The sequence below is a fragment of the Saimiri boliviensis genome, chromosome 19, assembly GCF_048565385.1.
Source record: "Saimiri boliviensis isolate mSaiBol1 chromosome 19, mSaiBol1.pri, whole genome shotgun sequence".
Taxonomy (NCBI): Eukaryota; Metazoa; Chordata; class Mammalia; order Primates; family Cebidae; genus Saimiri; species Saimiri boliviensis.
The window spans coordinates 30,488,858-30,503,070 of record NC_133467.1 but is presented as its reverse complement, the minus strand read 5'-3'; the positions used below and the strand labels follow the sequence as shown (position 1 = coordinate 30,503,070).

The window sequence follows — 14,213 nt, the reverse complement described above, 5'->3', positions numbered from 1 at the left end:
ACATTCCCTTTTTAGTTCTGAAGAGGCTAAAAGTTCATAGACAATAACACACAATAATAATGATGATAAAAAATAGACTGTTTTTATCTGGGCAATGTTCATATTCCTATTCCCAAGAATTATTCCATTAATAAACTTGTACTAGAAGTGTTTTACATGCTCACTGAAGCAATCACAGATAAGAAAAACTTTAAAATGCAAATGCCCCAAAATTAGAAATGTTATCGTATTTTGTACGCATTTTTTGTCAACACAAGATCATAGTATGTTTGTGTGTATGTATAATCAAACTGATTCTTTTTTCCTTGCTGGCTATAACAAAATATATCTTCGCACATCAACATACTTCTATATTTATTGTCACATTCAATGGTCACATATTATTCTATCCTATGGCTGCAACAGAAACTTATTTATAGAATTCATTCTATCTGTTCTTTTAAAAATAAGTCTGCAAAAAACCAAGTGCCTGTATCTCTACTTCCTAAGGATATTTCAGTATAATGGAATTGATGGGCAAAGAGTATACACATTTTTTTAATGTAGTACTTACCACCAAATTGTCTATTTAAAAAGTAATCAGCAACTTAAACCTTAAGCAGCAGTACAAAACATCTTCACACATATTGTGGACAGAAAACAGTTTCATTCCTCTTTTAATTTAAATTCTTATACCAGAAACGCAAAGAATTCTTTCCTATGTACATAAGTAATTTGTAAATCTGCAAAAAAGTTCTTTGACCACTTTTATTAGAGTTTTTATTTGATTTTAAAGAATTTCCTATAAAATGAAGATGCACTTTTCATCTAATTTGTATATGTAACTGATTTACACATAACATTATATATGTAATATATATGCTATACATACCAGTACTATACATATCACTATTCCCTGTAAAATGAAAACACACTTCTCATCTGAATATACATATAATATAGTAAATACTTTTCAAGTATGTTTCTTTCTCATTTTTTTTCTGATACACAGGCAGTTTTAATTTTTAGTTTGCTAAATCAACCTTCAGAATGCCTGCCTCTGAGGTCATCCTTAGGAAGGCTTTGTCAACACAAAATATACCTGTAAAATAAGCATTTGTGTTTTCTTCTGATACTTTTCTCACTTGCATATGTAAAAGTTTCAATCTGTGTTCCATCAGGCACTCATGTTTGTGATATAAAATTTCATTAGTTTTCTTCAAACAGCAGGCATTTTTTTCATAAATAATTCATCCTTTCCTATTTATATCTGTGAACATTATCAATCCTTACATATGTCTTATACCATTTCAGTGTTTCTGGATTTCCTATTCTGCTCCATGCCTTTATCTGTATTTTCAGCTGTTAGTAAACAATTAATTATTCAAATTAATAGCACGTTTTAATATCTAGAGAAGCATTTTTTCGGTCCATTATAAAATTATTTAAAATGTTATCACAATAGTAAAAGGCAGCAGGTGTCGTGCCAAAATGTTAAAACCTTGATATTTTCATTCGGTTTATGTAAAACTGATAAACACAAAAAGAGCTCACATTTTAAGAAAAATGTGTCTTCTCATTCAAGAACACAAAACCCACCTCCCACTTCCAAGTTTCCCTCTAAGACCTTCCAGTAAAGAACCGATCTATGTAAAACGGGCAGTTTTATCTAAAAAATTTTCGCCTACTGAAAATGACTCCCGGTATTTTTGATAGGGGAATGAGTTCTCTCAGTAGGGACCTCCTGTAATGTCTAAAACACCATATTTTAAACGTGAACGTTACAAATAACAACACTGCATATGCCTTACTTAGTGAGTTAAATCACTCACATTCCCCAAGTGCTCCAGCTGGGGAATGAGGAGGGATACAGCAGCTGAGGCTCATTTGGCTCCAAGGCCCCGTCCCGGGGGAAGCCGGCCTAGGGAACCCTCCAAACCCGGGCCGAGCCCCGCTACCTGTGCGGCTTGTCCCGGGGGTCCAGGTCTCCGCTCCTGTGTGCAAGGCAGCTCCACCTCCGCGGCGTTGCCCCTGACAGCCACCCTGTGGATCTTCCGCTGTTCGGCGTCCCGGATTCGGTGCCGGGAAGCGGTGTAGACGGGGTCTATGGAGCCCGGGACCTGAGGCTGTGCTCTGCCTTGGCCCCTGGCTCCCGAACCCGAGGAACTTCTTCAAGGCGGTGACTTCTCAGATGCCCAGCAACCAGCTTCTGGCTCCTCCCACCCCCACCTGGCGCCAACCCCCAGTCTAGGACCCCAAATCTGCTTTCTAGCCCAGAATCCGTGATCCAGCCGGGTCCACCACAGCCTTCAGCAGCAACACTTGCAGCCTCCGACCTCTCAGACCAGACGAGCCCCGCAAAGCCGTTAAGTGCGCGCCTGCGCCACGGTGGCCGCCCGGCTCCCGGAAGCCGCTCCCAGGTGCGCGCAGGCAGGTGGGGCTGCAGCTGGGGACAGGCATCACTGGGCTCAGGGTTCTCTTGGGCTCGCCCTGCCAGAGGACAACAGGCGCAGGATTGCAGGCGCGCATTTCATATCACAAACATGAGCTCCTGATGGAACATTATCAATCCTTACATACATCTCATATAAAGGAAGAGGGGGAGACCTGTTTGACCATGCCGCCGCTCCATTCCCCTTCAAAGGGAGACCGGGTCTGGCACAGGCACTCCGCGGCACTGGAGCGGCTTCCTGGATGGCCTGGCTTCAACGCCGAGACTCTGGCCCTGGTGTCTGCCTGGCAGGTGTCACGGAGCGGGAGATGCATGGAAAGTCAGGGGTTGCTCCTTCCCCCACCGGCCCCCACTGCTGCCCATGCCGGATTCACAGTTTGCAGGTACAGCTCTGGTACTGGTGTGGGATGGTGGAGCTTCGCTTGGGTCACCATCAGGGTGGCCGAGTACACAGCCCCTCTAGCCTGAGGGTCCGCTACTCTTGGACACCTCTCCGGATCCTGGGCCCCTGCGCTGGGCACTCTGCATCCACACCGATGAGACTGAGCGACTGCTGGCAGGGCGGACCACCTGACTTTGCCGCCGGGGTGCCCAGCATGAGGAGCTGGGGGCGTGGGCGTGGTCTGGGGTGTCCAGTCACTTGCTGCTCCCATGCCACGTCTAGGCTGCAGGAGTGACTTGGGCGCCAGGAGTGGATGGGGGGCCGGGTACCTGATGTCCTCAGGGTCAAGTGCATTGCCTGTCCACCTGAGGGTCTGCTCTGCCTTGGCCTCCTCCAAGAGTTCGGGGGCCATCAGGTGGCAATTTAGGAATGCCTAAATTGAAGGAAATATTCTTTCTCTCTCTTTGAGAAATAAGGGGTGGTTTTGTTGTGTTTTGTTTTGTTTTTGATACTCAGTTACAGCACAAAAACAAAGGTGATGCAGAGGTGAAGGTCCACAGCCACTTCCTCTATTGATTACCTCCAGATATAAATGTTCAACATAACTGCTTTGCTTGTCACTTTCACCTCAACACTTATGTATGCCTACAGATCTGTTCAATCACAATTGTTGGATTTAGAATTATTTAATACACAATTATTTCATAATAATTTAATACCCAAACTACTTTTAATAGTCTACTATCTCTGCAATCCTGAATTATTCATTTTTGTTTGTTTATAAAACCATTGCTATAGTAAGATCAAAATCACAAAACTCACATTTCATTGGTTAAAAAAACATTAAAACATATTATACATAAAAGATGATGTGTTTGTTTCATCATAAAAACTATGGGTTTGCCAAGTTTTTATATGTTTAGCTACATTCCTATGATTCTTTAACTTTGACCCCTCAAATCTTAGGTCCTTACATTTCAAAACCAATCATGCCTTCTCAACAGTCCCAGAGGTCTTATTTCAACGTTAACTAAAAAGTCCACGGTCCATAGTCTCATCTGTGAAAAGGCAAGTCCCTTCCATCCATGAAGCTGTAAAATCAAAAGCAAGCTAGTTACTTCCTAGATACAATGGGAATACAGGAATTGAAAAAATACCGGTGTTCCAAATGAGAGGAAAAAAAGGGGTTAGAGATCCCATTCAAGATAGAATCCAATAGGGCAGTCAAATTATAAAGTTCCAAAATAATCTTGAGGAAATCGTCTTACCTGTTTTTCCTTTTGTGGTTTGTGCTTTTGGTGTCCTCCTGGAGGAGGACACAGCTCCACCCTCGAAGTGCCCCCCAGGTCTATACTGAGAACACAACTCTGCAGACCACCGTGATGTGACACAGGGTGGCGCTGTGACGCGATGCCCATCAGTGGCCGAGCCTCAGCAATCTGAAAAGGCGGGCTTGGGTGTCCCCTCCTGGCGGCCGGGTACTGCAGGGTCCTCTTGCTCACAGTGTGGTGGCAACATGCTCCCTGCTGGCAACCAGGGCTATGCAGCGTCCTCTTGCTCACAGTGTGGTGCCTGTGCTGCTGGGCCCTCTTACTAGCGGTGTAGTGGCAGCACGCCCCCTCCTGGCCACTGGGGGCACTGCAAGACCCTCTTGTTTGTAGTTTCATGCTGGCCACCAGAGAACTGCAGGGTCCTCTTGCTTACAGTGTGGTGCCCGCGTGCTCCGTTGGCTTCTCGGGGCACTGTAGGGCCCTCTGGCCCACAGTGTAGTGGTGGCATGCCGCCTGCTGGCAGCTGGGACACTGCAGGGCCATCTTGCTCATAATGTAGTGGAAGCACGCCCCCTGCTGGCTGCTGGGGCACTGTAGGGTCCTGTTGCTCACAGTGTATTGGTAGCACGCTCCCTGCTAGCAGCTGGGGACACTGCAGAACCCTCTTGCTCAGTGTTGTGGCAGCACGCCCCCTGCTGGCAGTTGGGACACTGCCGGGCCCTCTTCCTCCCAGTGTGATGGCTGGCGCCCCCTACTGGCCTCCTTCTGCACCACTTAAAATCAGAGTGCCAGTTATTCAGCACCCACAGATCTGGAAATACGAACCGAAATGGAGCTATTACAGGAAAGAGTTGATGTCCCAGTTCTTGTCTAACTCGGAAGAAAGATTTTCACCAAGAGACAGTACAAAGATGGCAGATAATTTCATTGAAAATAAATACAGTGTAAAGAGCTTATTGTAGAAAACATAGGTAGGCCCCAAGGGAGGAGCAGGCTGATCGTGCAGGAAAACAGCCCAAGAGTCCTGTGCAGGGAATTTTATTTTGGACTTCTTTACATTCCTGCCTCTGTCTCAAGTCCCCACCTGTTTTCTCTGTCTGGTTTTTCTGCTCCTAACTTAGGTGCCCGACTTGCCCCTCTTTGGCTTGTGGGACCTCCTCACTGTTGGTTAAGGCACATGTGTGGAGATCAATTCAAATCCACTGCTGGGGCTGGCTCCTTCCCGTCTCTCCGGAAAGCCCGACAGTGGTCACCTCTGTACCTCCTGTGCCTGCCTATCTCTTTTGAATCTCCTTCTGTGCCCTAATCTGTGCTTATGGTGCCAGGTTCCTCTTAAGAATGTCCTCTTTGTCCTCCTTATCAGCATGCAGCTAGCAATTTTCTGACATTTTAACTGTAGAGTGAATGATGATTGGGGCATCCTAAGAGGAGTTCTAGGGTGTTTCTTTCTGCATAGGTACCTCTTCTTCCTCCTACCCACAACTGACAAGTGCCCATCCACTCCAGCATTAGAGATGCTACTAATATATAAATTTTGGATGGTCCCTCTAGGAGACCCTTCCCATCATGTTCATGTCTAGCTATCTACCGACTCTAACAGAGCCCACTATCCTGTGTCTTTCCCAAAAGTAGGGAAGGAACCATTCATTGGAAACCATAGGAAATAAAATGAATGTAGGTGAAAACTTTACAACTTATACAAATAATCACTCAAAATCATCCTTACACTAAATATGCAGAACTATACAATTTCTAGAAGAAAACATGGAATAAAAGCTATCTGCTCTTGGGTTCGGTAATGAATTTTAACAAGCAACACAAAGTGTCAATACACACAGAACAAAGAATTAAGCGGATTTTTTAAATATTAAAAGTGTATACTCTGGAAAAGACCTTGTTAAGAGAATGAAAAGACAAGCCACATATTGAAAGAAACTATTTGCAAAATACAGATCTGAGAAAGAATTTGAATTCAATATATAACAAAATCTTAAAACTAAGTAAAACAGCCCAATTAAAGATGCACACAAATCTGAACAGATACCTCACCAAAGAATTTAAGAGAAACCAGCCCTTTCAAAAGACTCCACCACTGATATGAACCAATTGCTTGAAGCAGCCTCTCCTTTCTTGCCTGATAAGAGACCACCCATGACAGAGAGGTTCTGGCCAGTATGCAGAGGATGCACAGAGCAAGTTTTCATGTCCTCTGCTTCAGCTTTTAATGTCAGAGGGCTGAAAACTTCAACCTGGGATCATGCTAACAATGCCGTTATTTGAACATGGCACCCATGTAGGAGTAAGAAACTCAACTGTGATTGCATGCATTTCTCCTTTCATAAATATTCAGGACTCCTCCTAGAGCTTATTAAATATGTGTATTTGGCCATGCCACTCAGCATAAATTACTGTTTCCCTTACCTCTCCCTTGAAGTGTCTGCTTCTGGCTTCTGGCTGGATTCTATGCTTCCTAGCCTGTTAGAAGGACTACCCTGCAGGCTACAACCCTTTGTAGGAAATAAATCTCTCACTGAGTGCAGTGGCTCATGCCTGTAATCCCAGCAATTGGGGAAGCCAAGGTGGGTGGATCACCTGAGTTCAGGAGTTTGAGACCAGCCTGGCCAACATGGTCAAACCCTGTCTCTACCAAAAATACAAAAAATTAGCCAGGCATGGTGGTGGACATCTGTAATCCCAGCTAATTGGGAGGCTGAGGCAGGAGAATTACTTGAACCCAGGAGGTGGAGGTTGCAGTGAGCCAAGATCACACCATTATACTCCAGCCTGGGCAACAAGAGTGGAACACCTTCTCTAAATAAATAAATAAAAAGAAATATCTCCTTTCCAAAGTTATGAACCTTGTCATTCTTTAGTTGACAGTGTTAGAAAGTTCAAAAGACCTTCCATTCTCTCCCACTGAACTCCTAGAAATTGTCATTTTGTTAATTATTTTAGATGCCTGAGACAAGTAATCAAATGAGTAGAAATGTTGAAATTGTGCTTTACCACCTATGTATCTCTTAATCCAATCAAGTAGATCTCTAAAATCAACCATGAGAATATGTATGCCTGAATTACGGCTAAAATTTCAGGATGAAAGCTATAGATCTCTATTTGTGTTTTATGCCTATTAACATATGTTATATATATATGTGATATTTTCTTAATTCCAGATAACAATGCAAAATTCATTGATAAAATCCTCTAGAAGTGCTCTATTCTAACTTAGCTTGGAAAAAAAATAAGCATTTCTAAATAAATATTCCCCAAACTCCTAGAAATGTAGGAACTGATACAAATGTTTTTCAAGTTAATACAATTTAGATAAAACATAGCTAAATAAGATTGATTTAATATTTTTGGTGTAATAAAACAACTATGTCTTCAGAGCTATCACTATTGAATATAAAACAAACGTACATTTCTATTCTGCTTGAGTTCTAGTCAAATAAGCTAATATTATGTTTACTAGATACTTAAAATCTTTAAGCTTATAGATTTGATTCTAATTAAGTTGTTATTTTTATTAAAAACATTATTTCAATAATAATTTTTTACAGTAAATCTACCTAATAATAGTTTCCAAAATACTTTTGGTAATTTTTATCCTTAAAGTTAAGCTAACTAAAATATTTGCGTTAAACATCTAGATAATTTATAAATAAGATACAATACTAAAACATTAATTATTGAACATAACAAATTCAACTTTATATACTTTTGTCCCCTATTTTAATGGAGAGACTAAAGATATTTTGGCCTGTTAATAAAAATTATTTTTGTCTACCACACTGAGAAATTATATCCCTCTAGATGTTGGGAGATCGTGTACTCATACATTGTCTAATCTGTTATAGAATGTTAATATATGCCAATTTAAAATTGTCTACTTCCAAGTTTACTCTGGGAAATAAAGATTACTAAGTATTAAAAATATAATCAATATATATAAATTAAATTACTAGAAATAGCAGAATAACGAGAAACAACTCTATGCAAAGTATGCGAACAAAGTAGGGCAAGTTTTGCAAGTAAAGCAGCTTGTATTTTTTATAAGAAAAACTATACAAAATATACAAACAAAAAGAGATACCTAACCTTCCCTGGGTTACATTTATATAGGTAAAATCTTATGTTTTCAGAAATTATGTAAGATCCTGGAAATCTGTCAATGCCCTCCTCATCCACACTATGTGCCGGTATAGTGTTGTGAGTCATAATATTAATTATTATTTTAAATGTTGCATGCCACAGACAAAATCGAATACCCTTGTTAGTTGTGGTATAATAAACTCTCATCAGATCTTTCATCACAGCCATTTCATGCTCTTTGTCACTTAGATATTATTTAGCCCTGATGCTTTCCTGAAACCTCCTGCAATCAGCTACAGGTCAGGATGTTTGTCTCCAACACAGGACTCCCTGAGACTCACAGAAAAGACTATGACAGGTACTCTGGTTATAGGCTTCTGATGATATTGCTTAAATAACTTTAAGACTATACGCGTGACTCAGTGAAGCTCTCCAGAAGTCTAGATGAGAAACTGATGGGGTGATGTCACTGCTAACCCAAGATTCAGCAAGACTGGAATTGATTACATGGCACTGAATGAACTGATGAACATTGATTATAATTTTATCGCTTTTGTTGAGCGTTGCTGTTTCTTTAATATTATAGTTTCTGGATTTAAGAAATCTCTTTCTCCTAAACTAACTATAACTCACAACAATTTAGTAGATTACACTTTTGTAAATAGCAGTGAGGCATTTATCTTTTTTCTCTGACTGATTTCTCCAAAATTTTGAAATTCTAACTGAATACTCTTTTTTTTTTTGAGATGGAGTTTCGCTCTTGTTACCCAGGCTGGAGTGCAATGGCGCGATCTTGGCTCACCGCAACCTCCGCCTCCTGGGTTCAGGCAATTCTCCTGCCTCAGCCTCCTGAGTAGCTGGGATTACAGGCACGCGCCACCATGCCCAGCTAATTTTTTTTATTTTTAGTAGAGACGAGGTTTCACCATGTTGACCAGGATGGTCTTGATCTCTTGACCTCGTGATCCACCCGCCTCGGCCTCCCAAAGTGCTGGGATTACAGGCTTGAGCCACCGCGCCCGGCCTGAATACTCTTATTTTCATGACAGTATAGTTGTTAGCAGAAGTCCAATAAGAATCTGTTCACCTTAGAACAGGACATAATTGGAAACTTTGGTTATATTATCAAGGCCTTTACTGGAATATCATATTTAGGTAGTGTCCCTAAGATCAGTTATGACCAGCAATTTTAAGGAACTAAGGTTGACTTTTATGGAGCCCATCCTTACAAAGCACTCTGAGAAAAACCAGCCTGATACCTAGATTACAGTGTTCACCGCCTTACAGGTTACTAAGGAAGGTCATTTTCTTGTAAGCCCAGGTTTTGGGGATAGTTTGGGGGCCTCAAGAAGAGAAGAATTCACCCAAAGCTATTAGGACTGCTGCTGAAATTGGATAGTATGTTCTGGGCTTGACTTTTAGCCTCAAGAAGGCCTTTGAAAGTCCAATCTGAGATTCTCTATGAAAACTTCCAGCAAAGAAGCTTGAAAGCACTTACGTGGTCAGCTCTTGTTCTTGCTGCACTTACATAATCGGGCAAAATCTAACAAAACTACACTTATTTTAAAAACAAGAATAGGCCGGGCACGGTGGCTCACGCCTGTAATCCCAGCACTTTGGGAGGCCGAGGCGGGTGGATCACGAGGTCAAGAGATTGAGACCATCCTGGTCAACATGGTGAAACCCCGTCTCTACTAAAAATACAAAAAATCAGCTGGGCATGGTGGCACGTGCCTGTAATCCCAGCTACTCAGGAGGCTGAGGCAGGAGAATTGCCTGAACCCAGGAGGCAGAAGTTGCGGTGGGCCGAGATTGTGCCATTGCACTCCAGCCTGGGTAACAAGAGCGAAACTCCGTCTCAAAAAAAAAAAAAAAAAAAAAAAAAAAAAAGAATAATCTGACTTTGATTATCTATGATCAAAAATGATGGTTACAATAGAGAAAAAGTTTGTTTCAATGGAAAACTGTAACTCGGCCAGGCATGGTGGCACATGCCCATAATTCCAGCACTTTGGGAGGCCAGGAGTTCAAGACCAGCCTGGGCAACATGGTGAAACCCCATCTTTACTAAAAGTACAAAAATTAGCTGGGCATGATGGTATGTGCCTGAAGTCCCAGCTAATCAGGAGGCTGAGGAGGGAGACTTGCTTGTACCCAGGAGATAGAGGGTGAAGAGAGCTGAGCTTGCATCATTACACTCCAGCCTCGGCGATAGAGCCAGACCCTGTCTCAAAATTCTTTTTTAAATAAGAAGACTATAGCCCTTGAGGGTTATCAGACTCTAGTCTTTTTTCTTGTCTTTGGGCTATTTTTACATCTTTGAAAACTGGATCCTGCTATCTGATGAATTTTGTCCCACGAGGATACTTGTGGAAGAAGAAGTCAAGTATTGTCTCCCCTACTAATGTATCTATTGTCACTTAATGCAAAGGCCTCCAACCCCGGAGCAAAGTTAGAAGAGGAAGGTTTTGCTCTGCTCCCCAGAATGCATAACAAAGTTGTGGTACATTAATGAAATGGATACTGTTTAGCCACAGAAAGGAGTGAAAGCTATCAACTCACACGAAGACGTGAATGAATCTTTCATGCACATTGCTAAATAGAAGAAGACAGTCTCAGGAGAATCCACACAGTGTGATCTCATTTAATGAGATTCTGGAGAAGGGAAACTACACAGATGGGAAGGCTTTGGCTGCACGGGGTGGGGGGGTCAAAGGATTCCATATGATACTTTAATAGTGGATACCTGCCACTATGCATTTGTCAAAACATGCCAAATTTTACAGCTAAATGGGAAAATCAAACTCTATTCTAATTAAATAATATTATTCAGGATATGGAGTATTCCAGCACAGAATACATAGTGTGAAAAATAACTTACGTATGCTACAAATTACTATGGTTTGGATGTGGATTGCTCTGCAAAAACTCTTGTTGAAATTTGGCCCCCCAATGTGGCAGTGCGTGGAGGTGGGGCCTAGTGGAAGGTGTTTGGATTATGGAGATCAATTCCTCATGAATAGATTAATGCCCTCCCATAGGAGTGAGTTCTGTCTGCTCTCACAGGAAAGGATTAATTCCTGCAAGAGTAGACAGTCAGAAAGAGTCTGGTTTCCTGGGCTTCCCACTTGCTTTCCCTCTTGCTGTGATCTCTGGTGCACTCCTTGCTCCCCTTGAACTTTCCACCATGAGGTGAAAAAGACCGAGGCCCCACCAGATGCTACTGCCCAATCTCAGACATTCCAGCCACCGGCATTGTGAGCCAAATGAACCTATTTTATTTACAAATTACCCAGCCTCAGGTATTCTGCTATGGAAGCACAAAATGGACTAAGACACAAATGTGGGAAAAAACTCACGGAAGGTTTAGGGAAAATGGTGCTGACCTAAGTCTCTTTGAAAATGAATAGAATCTGTAGGCTGGAGGCAAATGAACTATACTTCATCACTGGATTCCAGTTTATAAAGTTCTTTCCAACAGGGGTAATTGTGAACAATTGTAAAACCACAGTATCTGTACCTGGAATAAAACAATGAGTTACATAAGTCGTAGATGGTAGGAACCAGGTCTATCACTGCTGTATTGGGAGGTTACAAATTAGCAAGGGGAGAAGGGTAGAAAGATTCATGTGGTGAAGATTCAGAGGTGAAAACATCAATGTAAACTTATGTTTAGTTTAATACAGGTAATACAGTTCCACATCAAAACCTTTGTAATTGGGTGTGTATAGGTAGGTGACATACACACATATACTACCTAGCATTGCTAATGAGGGACAAGACACAGTGTGCTCATTCAGCAGCCAGATATAAGTTTTCCTACCATTCTGAAATGAATCGGGCTCTTTGAAGACTTTGTCCCAGTCTGATACTAGAACTGGGACAGTAAATATATGATCCAGGATAACCTTGAAGTATCAGAAAGTAAGTACTAAAAAAACAAACAAACAAACAAACAAAAAAAACACAGAACTGAAATATGTAAAAAAAAAAAAAAAAAAAAATTGGAGCCAATAAAAAGAGCTACCGGAGCAGTGTGAAGAAGAAGAGGCGAGAGCAACCCCCGGACCAACCAAAGCCCACACGCCGCTGCCCACGCGCCACTGCATCCCGCGCTCAGCGCCTACGTCCCACCGCCGTCGCCACCATGCCCAAGTGAAAGGCTGAAGGGGATGCTAAAGGAGATAAAGCCAAGGTGAAGGACGAACCACAGAGAAGATCCGCGAGGTTGTCTGCTAAACCTGCTCCTCCAAAGCCACAGCCCAAGCCTAAAAAGGCCCCTGCAAAGAAGGGAGAGAAGGTACCCAAAGGGAAAAAGGGAAAAGCTGATGCTGGCAAAGAAGGGAATAACCCTGCAGAAAATGGAGATGCCAAAACAGACCAGGCACAGAAAGCCGAAGGTGCTGGAGATGCCAAGTGAAGTGTGTGCACTTTTGATAACTGTGTACTTCTGGTGACTGTACAGTTTGAAATACTATTTTTTATCAAGTTTTATAAAAATGCAGAATTTGTTTTATTTTATTTTATTTTATTTTTTAAAGCTATGTTGTTAGCACACAGAACACTTCATTGTTGTTTTGGGGGAAGGGGCATATGTCACTAATAGAATGTCTCCAAAGCTGGATTGATGTGGGGAAACACCTTTCCCTTCTAGTTTTGAGAGAATTCCTCTTGGCTCCCAGGAGGAGGGATTCCCTGACTGTGACACACATGGCCACCTTGGCACACAAAAGCCTTGGTATGGAAACACAAATTCGCTTTCATGTCCTCTTCTCCCGTTCCATCTTTCAGCATAGACTTAACTCCCTTAAGCCCAGGCATCTGTTGGGACCTGACCCCCAGTCATTGGTTACCAGTGTCAGGCAATCTGGACTTGCCAGTGATGCCACTGAGACGGCACCTGTCAAAAGAGCAGTGATTCCATTTCTAGGTTGTGGATCTTCAGATGAATTCTGCCATTTTCATTTCACTTCTTGAAAGTCAGGGTCGGCTCGTGAAAAGTTGTTAAACAACATGCTAAATGTGAAATGTCAACCCTCACTCTAAACTTTCCCTGTTCAGAGCATCAGATGAAGACTTTGTTGGGTTTTATAGTGGCTTTCTGATTTTTGGTAGTCCATCAAAGAAGGGAGTTTGAAAGTTGTTGTATACTGTTAATGATCGTCTGCCCATGTCCTGCCTGAAATACCATGATTGTTTATGGAAAGTATCTTTAATAAAACTGGATACAGTTTGGCTTGGAAAAAAAAAAAAAAAAGAGCTACCAATGACCAACACAGGAATGAATTGTGCAACATAATGCTGTAGTGTTTAATGCTAACTAAAGCTTCAGGTAATTATCTAGGTGTCTATATTTGTATATGTAGGTGAATAAGCAAATAAAGTTGAATAGAAATCTCCTATGCAAAAGAATTCCAAATAATTGATGTAGATGCTCAGCCATCAGGAAGGCGGAGCTAACTCCTCACTCCGTGAGTATGGGCTTTACATTTGTGTAAACTTATTTATCATATTTTTTCTTGTGCTGTGGTTGTGTCCTGGGTTCCTTCTCTAAAATGCTGTTCACCTTAGACCAGGAAAAAAAAAGCAACATTACAGACTCTGTTTCAATTCATAGCTAAAAATTTTTAAAAGAGTGACTTTGTAAAAATATGTTCCAATGGCAAATTGATTCATTGTGACTGGATCCCTTATTCCAAGTACTTCTTGTCTTTATTTTGTTCCAGTGCCTACCTTTCAGCCGTACTACACCAGAATCAAACATTGGCCACTGGGAAAAAATATTCAAAGAAAGAAAGAATGTGAACCAAACTTGCGACCATCATGATTCAATGTTGCACCACAACGTTTTCTAAAACAGAAGAGTGTAAAAGGATATTCAAAGTCAATCTCCTCGAAGAGGCTTTGCAGACAATGAGGAAACCAGAGAAACGAAAATGGCAGGAGATTCTCTGGGAGATTTTAGATGTTTCTATGTTTTATGGGGAAGAATCACTTTACCTTTTAAAGAATCACAAAGAATTATTGGAAACCCAAA

At 41.7% G+C, this 14,213-nt stretch overlaps 1 pseudogene; it reads left to right on the top strand.

Moving 5' to 3' along the window:
* Positions 1-12,323: 12,323 nt before the first annotated feature.
* On the top strand, positions 12,324-12,683 carry LOC120360156 (non-histone chromosomal protein HMG-17 pseudogene; annotated as a pseudogene).
* Positions 12,684-14,213: the final 1,530 nt, after the last annotated feature.